Source organism: Parus major, chromosome 1A (genome assembly GCF_001522545.3).
Source record: "Parus major isolate Abel chromosome 1A, Parus_major1.1, whole genome shotgun sequence".
Lineage (NCBI taxonomy): Eukaryota > Metazoa > Chordata > Aves > Passeriformes > Paridae > Parus > Parus major.
The window spans coordinates 64,042,571-64,053,831 of NC_031773.1; the positions used below are offsets into that span (position 1 = coordinate 64,042,571).

Consider the following 11,261-nt stretch of genomic DNA (forward strand, 5'->3'; position numbering starts at 1 on the left):
GCTGAGCTACTGGTGTATTTGGAATGGCAGGCAGATGTAAAAAAACCCAATACCCTAGAATTATATAATGCAAAAAAAAAAAAAAAAAAATCATCATTATTAATTTTCATGCAGCTCTGATTTTGAGGGACTTATACTGTAGAAATGAAATCAACAAAACAGGTAAAAGAGATACATTTCTATACAAAGGCACGCTTAATACACAGGATTACACAGGTACATGAAGGCTAGAATAGTTTAGACCAAAGCATTTCTGTTCCTTTTATTCCACTTATGCTGCAGTGTGATGCTGCTATTTGAAATTCAAAGGACCAGGAAGAGGGCACTGAATGGGAAGGGCTGGCCCTCAAAAGCCAAGGATAGGTGACCCTTGCCAGAGTGCAGGCAGCAGAGTCAACCAGCTACCTGGAAAAGCGGTCAGAAGAAGCATATTTTGAAACTTTATCTCTTGGAAGAAATGGCAGAAAGCCTGACCATGTTAAAGAAAAATACTCTGAGAGCCCCCAGGGACAGCAGGGTAAAATGTTCTCAGAAAAGGGAAGAATTTAGTCCATAGTTGACATACAGCAAGTTTCCCAGTAACCCATCTCTAAACCCAGGATTTGGATTTAAAATCAACCTGGGTTACAGCTGTCCTTCACTTTTGTTACAAACCCCCAAAATTGTGGAAAGAATCCTGAATTTTGTTACAAACTTGAAAGCAGGTCAAAGTTTAGGAAGAAGTTCCCTATAGGTTGTGATCCTTCAGAGTTAAGATAACTCTGAGCTGGGAGAAAGAACTCTGAATTAACACAAGGCTTTACACTGAAAGTGTGGGAAACTTGTGGCCTGATAAAATTTCGTTGCAAATCCAGGTGAAGTTCAGTGGTTTCTATGATATTTCACAGACTGTGTGGATGCCTTTGAACTTGAAACTCAAAGCAGAATCCAGCAGCTGCAAACTTAAACACAGCAAGACAAAGATTAAGAAAAAAATGTTTGCATGAGCTCCTGGGAAGAATATACGAAGTTTCACCTGCTGACATTGGAAATGCAGAAGTCTACACACCCTCTAGTTCCACTTCAGTTTAAATAAAGACAGTAGGGAGTGGTGGCAGAGGCACATTTGTTACATTTCTGACTTACCTAAGAGAGGTGGCATGAAGGAAACAAAAGAAAAGGACTGTAAGTAGAAAAAAAGAAAAGTAAAGTGAGGCGATTACAGACAGATGAGAATAAGGATTAAAAACCAACCCACAAATATTGGGAAAAAGGTTTAGAAATCATACTGAAAATCAGGGAATGTGAATAAAAAGACAAAGCATGTTACTTATGGCAGATTATTTTTACATGCTTTTTTCTTAACCGTAGAAAACCTTTTGAGCAGTCAAGAATTTTGACTCTACTGTTAAATCCCTAAAGAAAGAGGAAAAAAACCCCTAAATTTTGTCAGCACACTTTTGTTCTCTGGGGCTCCACTTCTTTGGTGAATTACTCCTTAGCCACTTGGAAATTCTGGAAATCACATATGCTGATTATAGAATAATATCCCCTGCCTCCTGAAGTCTGCAATTAGCCTTTAACTGAGCAAAGCTGTAAGAAAAGTAGCTGTTTGTTTAAAATAGTCAGGCAGATCACCTCGGGGACACAGTAGCATTCCCACTATGCTGCCATTTTTGCCTACCTGACTGAGGGAAGTTTGGGAAAGGAGGAGCAGAAAAATATTTTGGGAAGAATTACGAAGTATCACATCTGTGTTGTTTTTATTATATAGCTCTCTGTCTGTTTTTGACTAATAGATATCTTAATGGAAGAACTTAATAGTTATACAGACAAGAGAAACTGGGATTGATACAGCTGTGAACAGACAAGGGCTCCTGTTTTAGACTGCAAACCTGGAGAATAGTAAAGTAAAAAATTGCCTGGATAAAGTGAACTACAGCAACAAACCCCAGAATGCTTCCTTGTTAGTTTAAGAAATACTGGATTCACCATTATGACCTAATGTATCTCTTTACATACATTCCTTTATTCATCATTTATTTAAGACCAATTGCAGTGACAACTGAAATAATTACTTTAATAAAGCAATGTCTTCCTATATTTTAAATACTTCTGGTTCCAGAGACAAAGAAATCCACCACACACCTCCAAAGACAAAAAGTAATGCAACACAAAAGAAGCCAAAGGCAAAAACCCCCAGAATCCTGCATACCAAAAAGGAATTTTGTGGGAAAGGTGGTATTTCTGATACACAACTCCAAGCACAAGCTTGCTGCCTTTTATAAGCTTTATTACCAATACCTCCTACACTTCCAACTTCATTCTGTGTCCCCATGGCAAACCAATCCAAACCTGTGTCTCCTGATTGGGCTCCAATAAAAGCATAATGATGCATAATGTAAGTATTGCAAGGATACAGCATTAAGTGCTGAGAGCTCTGCACCAAAACACCTGAGAGCATGTGAAATGTGCTGTGAGAGGCTCACGAGGGACCCTCTGCACATCTGAGCAAACAGCCTCTGAGGAGGGATGTCTCTTCAGGATGAGGTGAGTAACAATACTGAAGTTCTCTCTTAGTTACAGAGACATGGAGATGTATTGGCTGCAGATATAACCAGAGCCTGATGGGAAATTGTGGGAAGGAAAATGTGAACATCTTCTTTCACTGCAGTGGAATGCTAACTCTATTTTCCCTGCACACTGCCATTCTTCAGACAGGGACTTCACTACTGTGCACTTCGTCCTGACCTGGAGGGACTTCTGCCTATACCAAAACATCACTCAGACCACTAAGAGTTAACAGAAAATGTATGAAAGAGAACAATTGCACATTGTCACTGGAGACGAAATTAAATATCCCAACAGACATTCCTGTTCATATGACATTCTGGCCAACAGCCTCCACAGATAATACAGCGATAACAATGCAACTACTTTCATTACTAATGCTAATTCAACGGGAATTTAACGGAGTAAGTAGTTTAAATTAGCATTTTGTTTTTAGGAATTCTGGGCTAGCAGTAGTAACATCTGTCTCTCTTAAGTGACAACAGAGAGCTTAAGCTCCAGGTCTGGCTGTTCTGCAACATGAGGCATTGCATTACTAACCCAGAGCTAGGTAATCATTCTCCTGCCAGCATTAATGACTTTCTAGCTACCTAAGAGTCCTTCGAACTAATGAGCACAGGTAGGACAAGTGGCAGCGCAGGAGGCTGGGCCCTAGACCTGATCTCTTGTGCTGCCACATCCAGGCAGTGCCCTGGGCCCCTCTCTGGGTACATTCTAGGCTGCAGTTCTGGCACAAACCTCGACCTAGTTCTTACTTGTGTGCCAGTGACTGTCCCCAAACCCAGTCCTGGGCTCCCAGTGGCACAGCCTGGCTGGATCAGGAGCTGCTGTGCTGCACCAGCTCTACTTTCTTCATTGCTTTGCCCATTTCAGCACTGGGAGCACTTACCCTTCAACACAAGCTCCCAGAGAGCTTGCTGACTCCCAGGGAAAGCATGTTCCACAGATGGAGAGCTTTCTGTGAGAGGATGAAGCTGAGGTCCCAGGAACTCTTGCGCTGGGTCTGTAGTTAACATTTCAAAAGTTAGCTCTTTTTTCCCCACCCCCACAAATTTTTATTCTAATATTTATCTTCTTAAATCTTTTAAAAACTGTGTAATTAACACAGTATTTCTAATTTTACACAACCACTGCTTTTTGAAGATATTTTGCAGCATAAATTCTGTACAACTTATTCCATACATGTTTTTTTTTACTTTTAAAAGCATCCCTCTCAGGCACACTATGTATTTTTGAGTAGAAACTACCTACTTTAGAATAGATTACAGTTCGATGTTCAAACTTTCCATCCTTTGCAAAATTCCTTTGCAACAGTGAAAGAGTTAATCTCACATCTTAATGGGAGTTTGCCCTTAATAGGAAAGCATTAAAACAAGCCAACAATAATATGCTAAATGAAGGCCATTCTTTTACTTTTTGTCAATATTTTCATAGCGACAAATAGATCAAACACAAGATATTTTTTAAGGTTTTCTCCCCACCGTGTAAATCAAATGCTTTGGTATATTTAATTTCAAAATGAGTTCCCTGTGGATCAGGCTAACATAACAGGTTAAGAAAACCTTCCCAAACCCTGTTGCATCTTAGATGGGAAAGTACAAAACACGTTCTTTTGCTGTTTCCCCCTGCTCCTTTTTCAAGTGTTCCTCTTTCCACTACACCAAAGGACCAAGCTGTCAGTGCTAATCAAAAGTTTCTTAGTCCTGATGCTTCAAAACACTGTAATATTTATTTTTTTCCAAATAAATGAAGGCTTTTAGACTATATTCAGAGGAAAATATTCAAGTGACTATATATTTGCTACAACACACTGATATAGCTGGTATATTTAGAGACAGAAAGTTCCCCCCTGCAAGATGAAAAGCAAAGGGAATACCTGTGTTTTGTGACAGTCTGCACAAGTATGAGTTGGTGCCTGTTTGTGGGAGACTCAATGGACTGCTGCTCTTGCCTCTGTACCAGTTTTAAACCCTCCTAAGTGAGATCAGGAGACAATTCTGCCCAGGGAATGGTGTTTATAAGCCTGACCAACTGTTCCATGCAAGGGCATTGGCCAGACTCTGAAAATACTCCTTTGCAATATTTTCTTGTCATAAGGGATTTAATTTGCAGACTTGAATATCCTTTCTCCCGTCTCCTTCTGTCCTTACTGGTTACACAATACCAGGGGATCCTCAGTGAAATGTAGAGCACAGCTGTTCACAGCTGCTTTAACACATGGACACCAGGCTTGTTACTGGAACAGGTTGGGACTTCATTCACCACCCCAATAATTCTGTCGGATGGTAAGTTCTGTTCCTGGAAAACACTTCTGTAGGAACTGCAAGCTCTGGTCCAGCTGTGGGCAGATGTGAGGGCAGCAGAGGCAGGGGTGGCAGTGAGAGCTTTATGGATGTGGCTGCACTACAGCCCCAGTGCAGATGAGTCCTGCCTCCCTCCTCCTGCAGCTGGTCCAGAGAATGAAGGCCTACAACTAGAAGCAAAAGTGACAAAACAAGCTCCCTGTTCAATAAATCACAAACTCTTCCAGCTGGCCTAAGCAGCTGTGCTGTCCTACCCATCAGAACACCACAGAAACAGCCTGGGATCACCACTTCCATAGGTGCTGGGTGCCACACTTGGCCCTCATCCAGACAGAAAGTGTCCCCTCTAAACATTTTGCAAGAGTGTTAAAGGTAGTGACAAATTCCTTGCAAATGGCACTGCAAGATTTACCAGTGTCTTTGTAGACAGATGCCAGTGTGCAGCATGAACACACGAAGGCTCAGAGAAGCAAAAGCCCCAGTGCATCTCTAATAGACTGTGAATTTCAGCTTTAGCATGGACATGGTTTTTGGTTACTTATCACATATTTGAAACAATTGAACTGTTTTTTTTCTGTGTTTACTTTGAGACAGCTATTTTTAAGGTCACAGTCCCTGCTAAAGGAGGAAACTGTGAGGGACTCTGAGGTACTGGGAATTAGAGTAAAGAAAAAGGCACAGAGAAAGTAGCTGCCTTACAGAGAGAACTCAAATATTTTGTTTCCTTCCTTAATCAGTCTGTAGTCAAAAAAGAATTTTACAGTAAACACTAACTCATGTTTTTTTAAAAAAATGAATGTAATTCTGAATTCACAGGAATTCTTTTTTAACTCCTGGAATCCCTTTCTGATAAACTGTAATACAAAGGGATATTCCTGCTTGCAGATTTCCACTTGGCTTTTAGAGTCTCAGAGCACTTGTTGACCACTCCCCTGTCTGTAGTGACACATGGTAGCACCTCTATCCAGTCAAGTGTTTTGTGCAGGCAGTTTTCAGACCTGGAGATACAGATGAGGAGGTGGAGGGGAGGCAGAAAATGTTTTGAGAGCCTTGGAAAAGCCAGTCAAGACAGAAATCAGACATTGCAGATGGCACATATTTTGCTGTGACCACAGACTTTTGTGGCAGGAACCAGAGGAAACAAGTGCCAAAGGGATGGTGTAGGAAAGGACAGGAGCGAGTGGACAGAGAGAGGCTGCAAAAACAAGCAAGGAATTCCACCCTAGAGAAGAGCAGGACCTACTGTTATCAAACTGCAGCCTGTCCTGTCCCAGGTCCAGGAGGTCACACAACATTTTACCACAACAGAGCTGAATTCTGTATCTGACATCAGGAATTAACTCTGGAGCCTTAAATAATGCAGGGAAGGATCAAAGCCAGCAGATATATGAAAAGAGGCTTCTTTCATAACTTAATTGCTCATCTGCAAAATACTAATTTATTTAAGTAGCTATGACTTTTTTTAATGCATTTCTAATGTAAATGCTCGTGTGTGGTTGTCAGAAGAAAATTATGATAATAAAATACTATGACATAAGATCAGGAGTTGTCCAACTAACTTTGCTGGGATAGCATCCCTACAGAAATGGATCTGCACTGTACCTCTTTGAGGCAGTGGTTACAGCTGTTTCCAATTCTGTCACAGGCTCTACATTTGCAGAAGACAAATGCATTTGGAGGTATTTGGCAGATGTTTTTTTCTCATGCAAGCACCCTGAGAAATACACCAAGACTTTGGGAATCCCTCCTTTAGCTGGACTCTGCTGTACTTGTCATATCCCAGATTATGGTGGATGCCTGTTTTTCTAGATGTAGTGCCAAGAAGTATTATTTTGAGGTGCAGAATATGTCTTCTATGGCTCTAGTTAAACAGATCAAACACATATAGGCAGGGAACAGCATGTGCATACCAGTCCAGAGGACATGGAATGTCAACTAGAATCGGAACAGTTTCACTGGAACAACATCAGGAAGGCCAGAAAGTGAAGGAAGACTCTTCCATGCCTTGACAGTGGTACAACACTGGACATCATCTGTTCCTTATGTAGATGTCAGCAGCAAGACACAATGATAAGGGAATGTCATTAGTATCTACTAATTACTTGGGCCAAGCTGCGATTCAGAACAGCAGTTCTTGAATAGAAGATGATAAACTCTGTGGAGAAAAATGGGGATGGGGAGGTATATACAAGTGTTCTATGAGTGGAAAAATAAAATTTTTACAAGTTACTCCTTCAGAAGGGTGTGCTCTGTCTCACACCCAGGTATCACAGTAAGGATACAGCCTCTGTTTCAGTTGTTCCTCAAATCTGGTACATTAATAAAAATGCAGGACAGAAGCCCATGACAATATAAGATAATTTTCTCTTCAGAAATTGCCTTTTAGATGCATTTGCAATTCACCTTTAGATGATATTTATATGTTAATACAGAGACTCACCTAAGTAGGTGAGGCTCTATATTAACACATTAATACACACCTGTATTTATTTTCCAGTGACACCAAAGAGCAAAGCTTTTTTTTTAATCACCTGCACAGATTCTCTGTAACACATGTTTGTTAATGTAAGAAAGTAAAAATACACATCAGAGCTGACTGCTACTGGTGGGAAGGGAAAATGTGTGATTTCTCAAACCCAAGTAAACATGTCAGTAGGCTTTAATAAAGTGAAGCAATATTGTTAGCTGTATTATCACCACTAAAGAGTCCTCTAGGTATAAAAGAACCATGTTTGCAGAATGATAGCATCAGTACATTCAAGAACCAAGAGTATTATGGCAATATGGTTACCGCTTTAAAAACCAAGCTTTCATGGGTTCAAGAAAGAGATTAAAACCCTGTAAATCATATTTACATAGTGAATACATAAGAGTTACATTTTGTTTTGGGGCTTGTTTTATTTAAATTCTGCTGCAATCAACACATATTTTGGAAAGCAGTGCAAAACTCCTCAAGCAGATAATATTCTTCTATGTTGTTTGAACATGAGAATATTCCTCTTGATGTGCTGAGGTAATGCAGGATTACCAAGAAATATGTTCTAACTGAAACAGGTGAATTAAGAACTCTGAAAGAAGGTGGAAGTTGCACAGAAAGGAAGAGCACTGTGTTATCCTGAGGCACTGTCGAATTTTCCACAAGTTTAGGCTGTGGCAGGATGTTCTAAGCCTTCCTTGTATGGAGGTTTAATTTTCTAGGCCTCTGAAGGAAGAAACACTTTCCAAAATTTGAACAGTTGTGCTTTTTATCAATGTTTCTTGAAAGTATACTTTAGGTACAAAGAGCACAAAAAATATCTGTTACTACAAATGATCACTTTCTCAACTTCTCAATGCACAGTATGGGACTTAACAAAATACTTCTGGTTTCGAGTCATACTACATCAAGTCTCCCTTGTTAGCTTTGACATCTTATCTGGAACAGCCAATGGTTAACAAATTCTGATTTGCATGGTATCAGTGAAACTGAAATAAAGAACAGAATTTTGTTCAGAATTACTTTTACTCTCCATACCTCAAGGAACACAAGCACTTGTCAAACTTCAGTACTGATGTATTTGAAATTCCCAGTGAGCTGTTAAAAGACAAAACCCCATTAATCACAAGCCAGTACCAAATGATTCCACACAAGATGGACCTAAGTGAAGGCAATTTTAAAATAAGGTCTCATCTATGAAATCTTCTAACTGGTAACACTGTTCAGCTGATGTCCAACCGTAAGTCTGGAGCCTGATTTTAATAGCATGCTGTTGAAAATATGATCATTGCTTTAAAAAACTGGAAAGTTTTCTATTTATGATTCTCAAGATTTTCACTGTGACCATTTAAAAAACTTCTGAAAGAATGTCACACTTGTATTTATGAACAGCACGGCTCATGCACCTTCATACTGACAGCAATATGTTATTAAAAGCAAAAATCTTCAGCTTGTAGGTGAACCGTGTCAGAATGCAATGCAGCAACCTGAAGTACCCATCTCACTTAGCACCATGGCCTTGATTTTATACATTCATAATCTGATCACTATTTTTATCAAAATCAAAACAAAATCCATATGAGCTGATATTGGAATAACAAATCTCTGTCACTGCATGGCAGAGTCAGAGATAGAGAACACAGTATCATGGTGGGCTCTGCAACAGTTAACTTACAGTAACTTACACCTTGGGGCTTTCAACACGGACTGTGTTCTCAGCTGCCATAATGTCCAACAAATTAGGTGATGCAAAAATCCTTTTGCATTGAATGCAAGAGATTAATTGGTGGGAAAAAATCATCCACCTGTTACACTACGCTTTTTTATCTGGGAACAATCCCAAATTGCACCTCAAGACTGTTCAAAGGTCGTACCAGAGTTTTTCAGAGCATTAGAGATTACATCATTTAGCTGTAAAATCCCATTTTGGATGCCATAATGCTTGCTATATCTGGAATCACTGCAAGCATCCTGGTAACAAAAGTAAGAACACACCATCTTCCTCTCCTAGAAAGCTGCTGAGAAGGTAGGTTTACCTTCAAGAAACCATGACTGCTCTTATTAAGCAGGAGACATTACAATAATTCTGTCATCCTCAGGTCTTGTATCACAAGTATCCAACCTGAAAACCATCACTGGCAAAATATCTTTTAATTCAGAAGGAAAGCACACTCATAATGGAATCAGAATTGTGCTCTACTGCTTCTAAAACTTCACAATGTACTGATTCCAAGAAGAGATGGGCCTCCGTTTTGGTAAGCAAGTAACAGCTTTTAAACTTATTGTCAATCTGCAGCAGCTGCTGCATTATCCATGTTCTTTCTCCTTGCCCAAAGTGAAGCTCATTATTCTTTAAGGATTAAAGAAGTTTTAATGGGGCTTGCTAGTAGCCAGGTAGGGGTTGGTCTCTTCACTCAAGTAACAAGTGACAGGTCAAGAAGAAACAGTGTAAAGTTGTGCCAGAGGTGGTTTAGGTTGGATAATGGAAAAATTTCTTCATAGAAAGAACTGTCAAACATTGGAACATGCTGCTTGGGGTAGTGGTGGAATCACCATCCCTTTAATCACCATTTAAAAGGTGTGCAGATGGGGACATGTTTTAGTTGTTACCTTGGCAGAGTTTGGTTAGTGGTTGGACTTGATATGAGAGGTCTTTCCAACCTAAAGGATTCTATGATTCTGTAACACCATGGCAACAAAATATAACCTTTCTTATATTCCTGAATTTCTAATAACATAAAGTGGTATTAATAAAATAGTATTGGAGCAAGCTAGGGCAAGTACTCACCAAAACACCCGAAAAAATATGTTCTGACATAGCTTAAAATATATTAAAATCATTCAAAATTCACCTGATTCTATCCTCGAAATCAAAGAGAGCAAACCAGGACTAAAGGTTCTCGGTATAATTCATGATGCAGCTTTCATTGAGCTCCTGTGACTGCAGACACTGAACAGGCACAGCCCTGGTTACTCCTCAATGCACTGCACAGAGACTGCACAGGTGAATGGAAGAATCATACCCCAGGATGTCTGTGTGCCTAAGCAGGCTTGTTCCATGCACAGGGAGATGAGGAGAACCCTTGCCTGGGCTGTGATAACACTCATGGTCTGGCTATGAAGAGCAAAATTCTCCACAGGGTGCTTTACTGTGATTTAATCTTTAAGGGAGAAGTAGTATTTAATCTTGCTAATGACATTTTCTAGGAACTGCTTCAGAGACATTCTCTCATGTAAGAGACTGAAATGTTAAGGGTTAATGACTTCTGGGCCATTTGCCAAAGCAGCAGGTGCTTTGCTGAGCCCCCCAGCTAGAGCAGAAGAGAGCTTTGGGTGTGTGGTGGGGAAACCTCTGGTCTGCAGCGTGGGTGAGCACTCACCACCAGAAGGTGACCAAGAGAAACCTACTTTTGTTTAGCAACAAGCTGGTTTTGAGCCAAATAAGGAAAGAGGTTGATAAGAAGCAGATGCAGTGAGGTGGAATAGTGATTTGATCATGGCAATGTCCTCCCTTACACAAGCAGCTCATGTGTAAATCTCCACCTTACTGACTCTGAGGAAGATATTCACATGGAGGCCTCAGTTTTCATCCCTTCTGACAGGGAGGCACAACTGGCTCAACTGCACTGAGGTGAGAGGCAGGGTCATGTCTTAGAGGGTGCCATAAACCATCAAAGATCCTTGAAATGCTCCCAGACTTTTTTCAGGGCCTTCCACCAGAGAACTGTTTGTGACCCACAGTGTTGTATCAGACAGTGTAAGACATCCCAAGCCCCCAGGGGACGTCCCTGGGCATTCCAACCTGAACACATTGCACTTTGTGTTTCATGGCTCAAGACTGAGACCATCACCTCAAACAACAGGCACTGAAATTGCAACAATTAACTCTTGTCACTAGATCCCTCCCTCCCTCCCTCCCTCCCTCCCTCCCT

The 11,261-nt window shown here is 40.5% G+C and overlaps 1 long non-coding RNA gene across 5 annotated transcripts in view; it reads right to left on the reverse strand.

Annotated features, from left to right (window-relative positions):
* The window catches only part of LOC107204348, a 119,467-nt gene that overhangs the window by 31,131 nt on the left and 77,075 nt on the right, over positions 1–11,261 (reverse strand). The gene's annotated exons all lie outside the window — the stretch shown is intronic.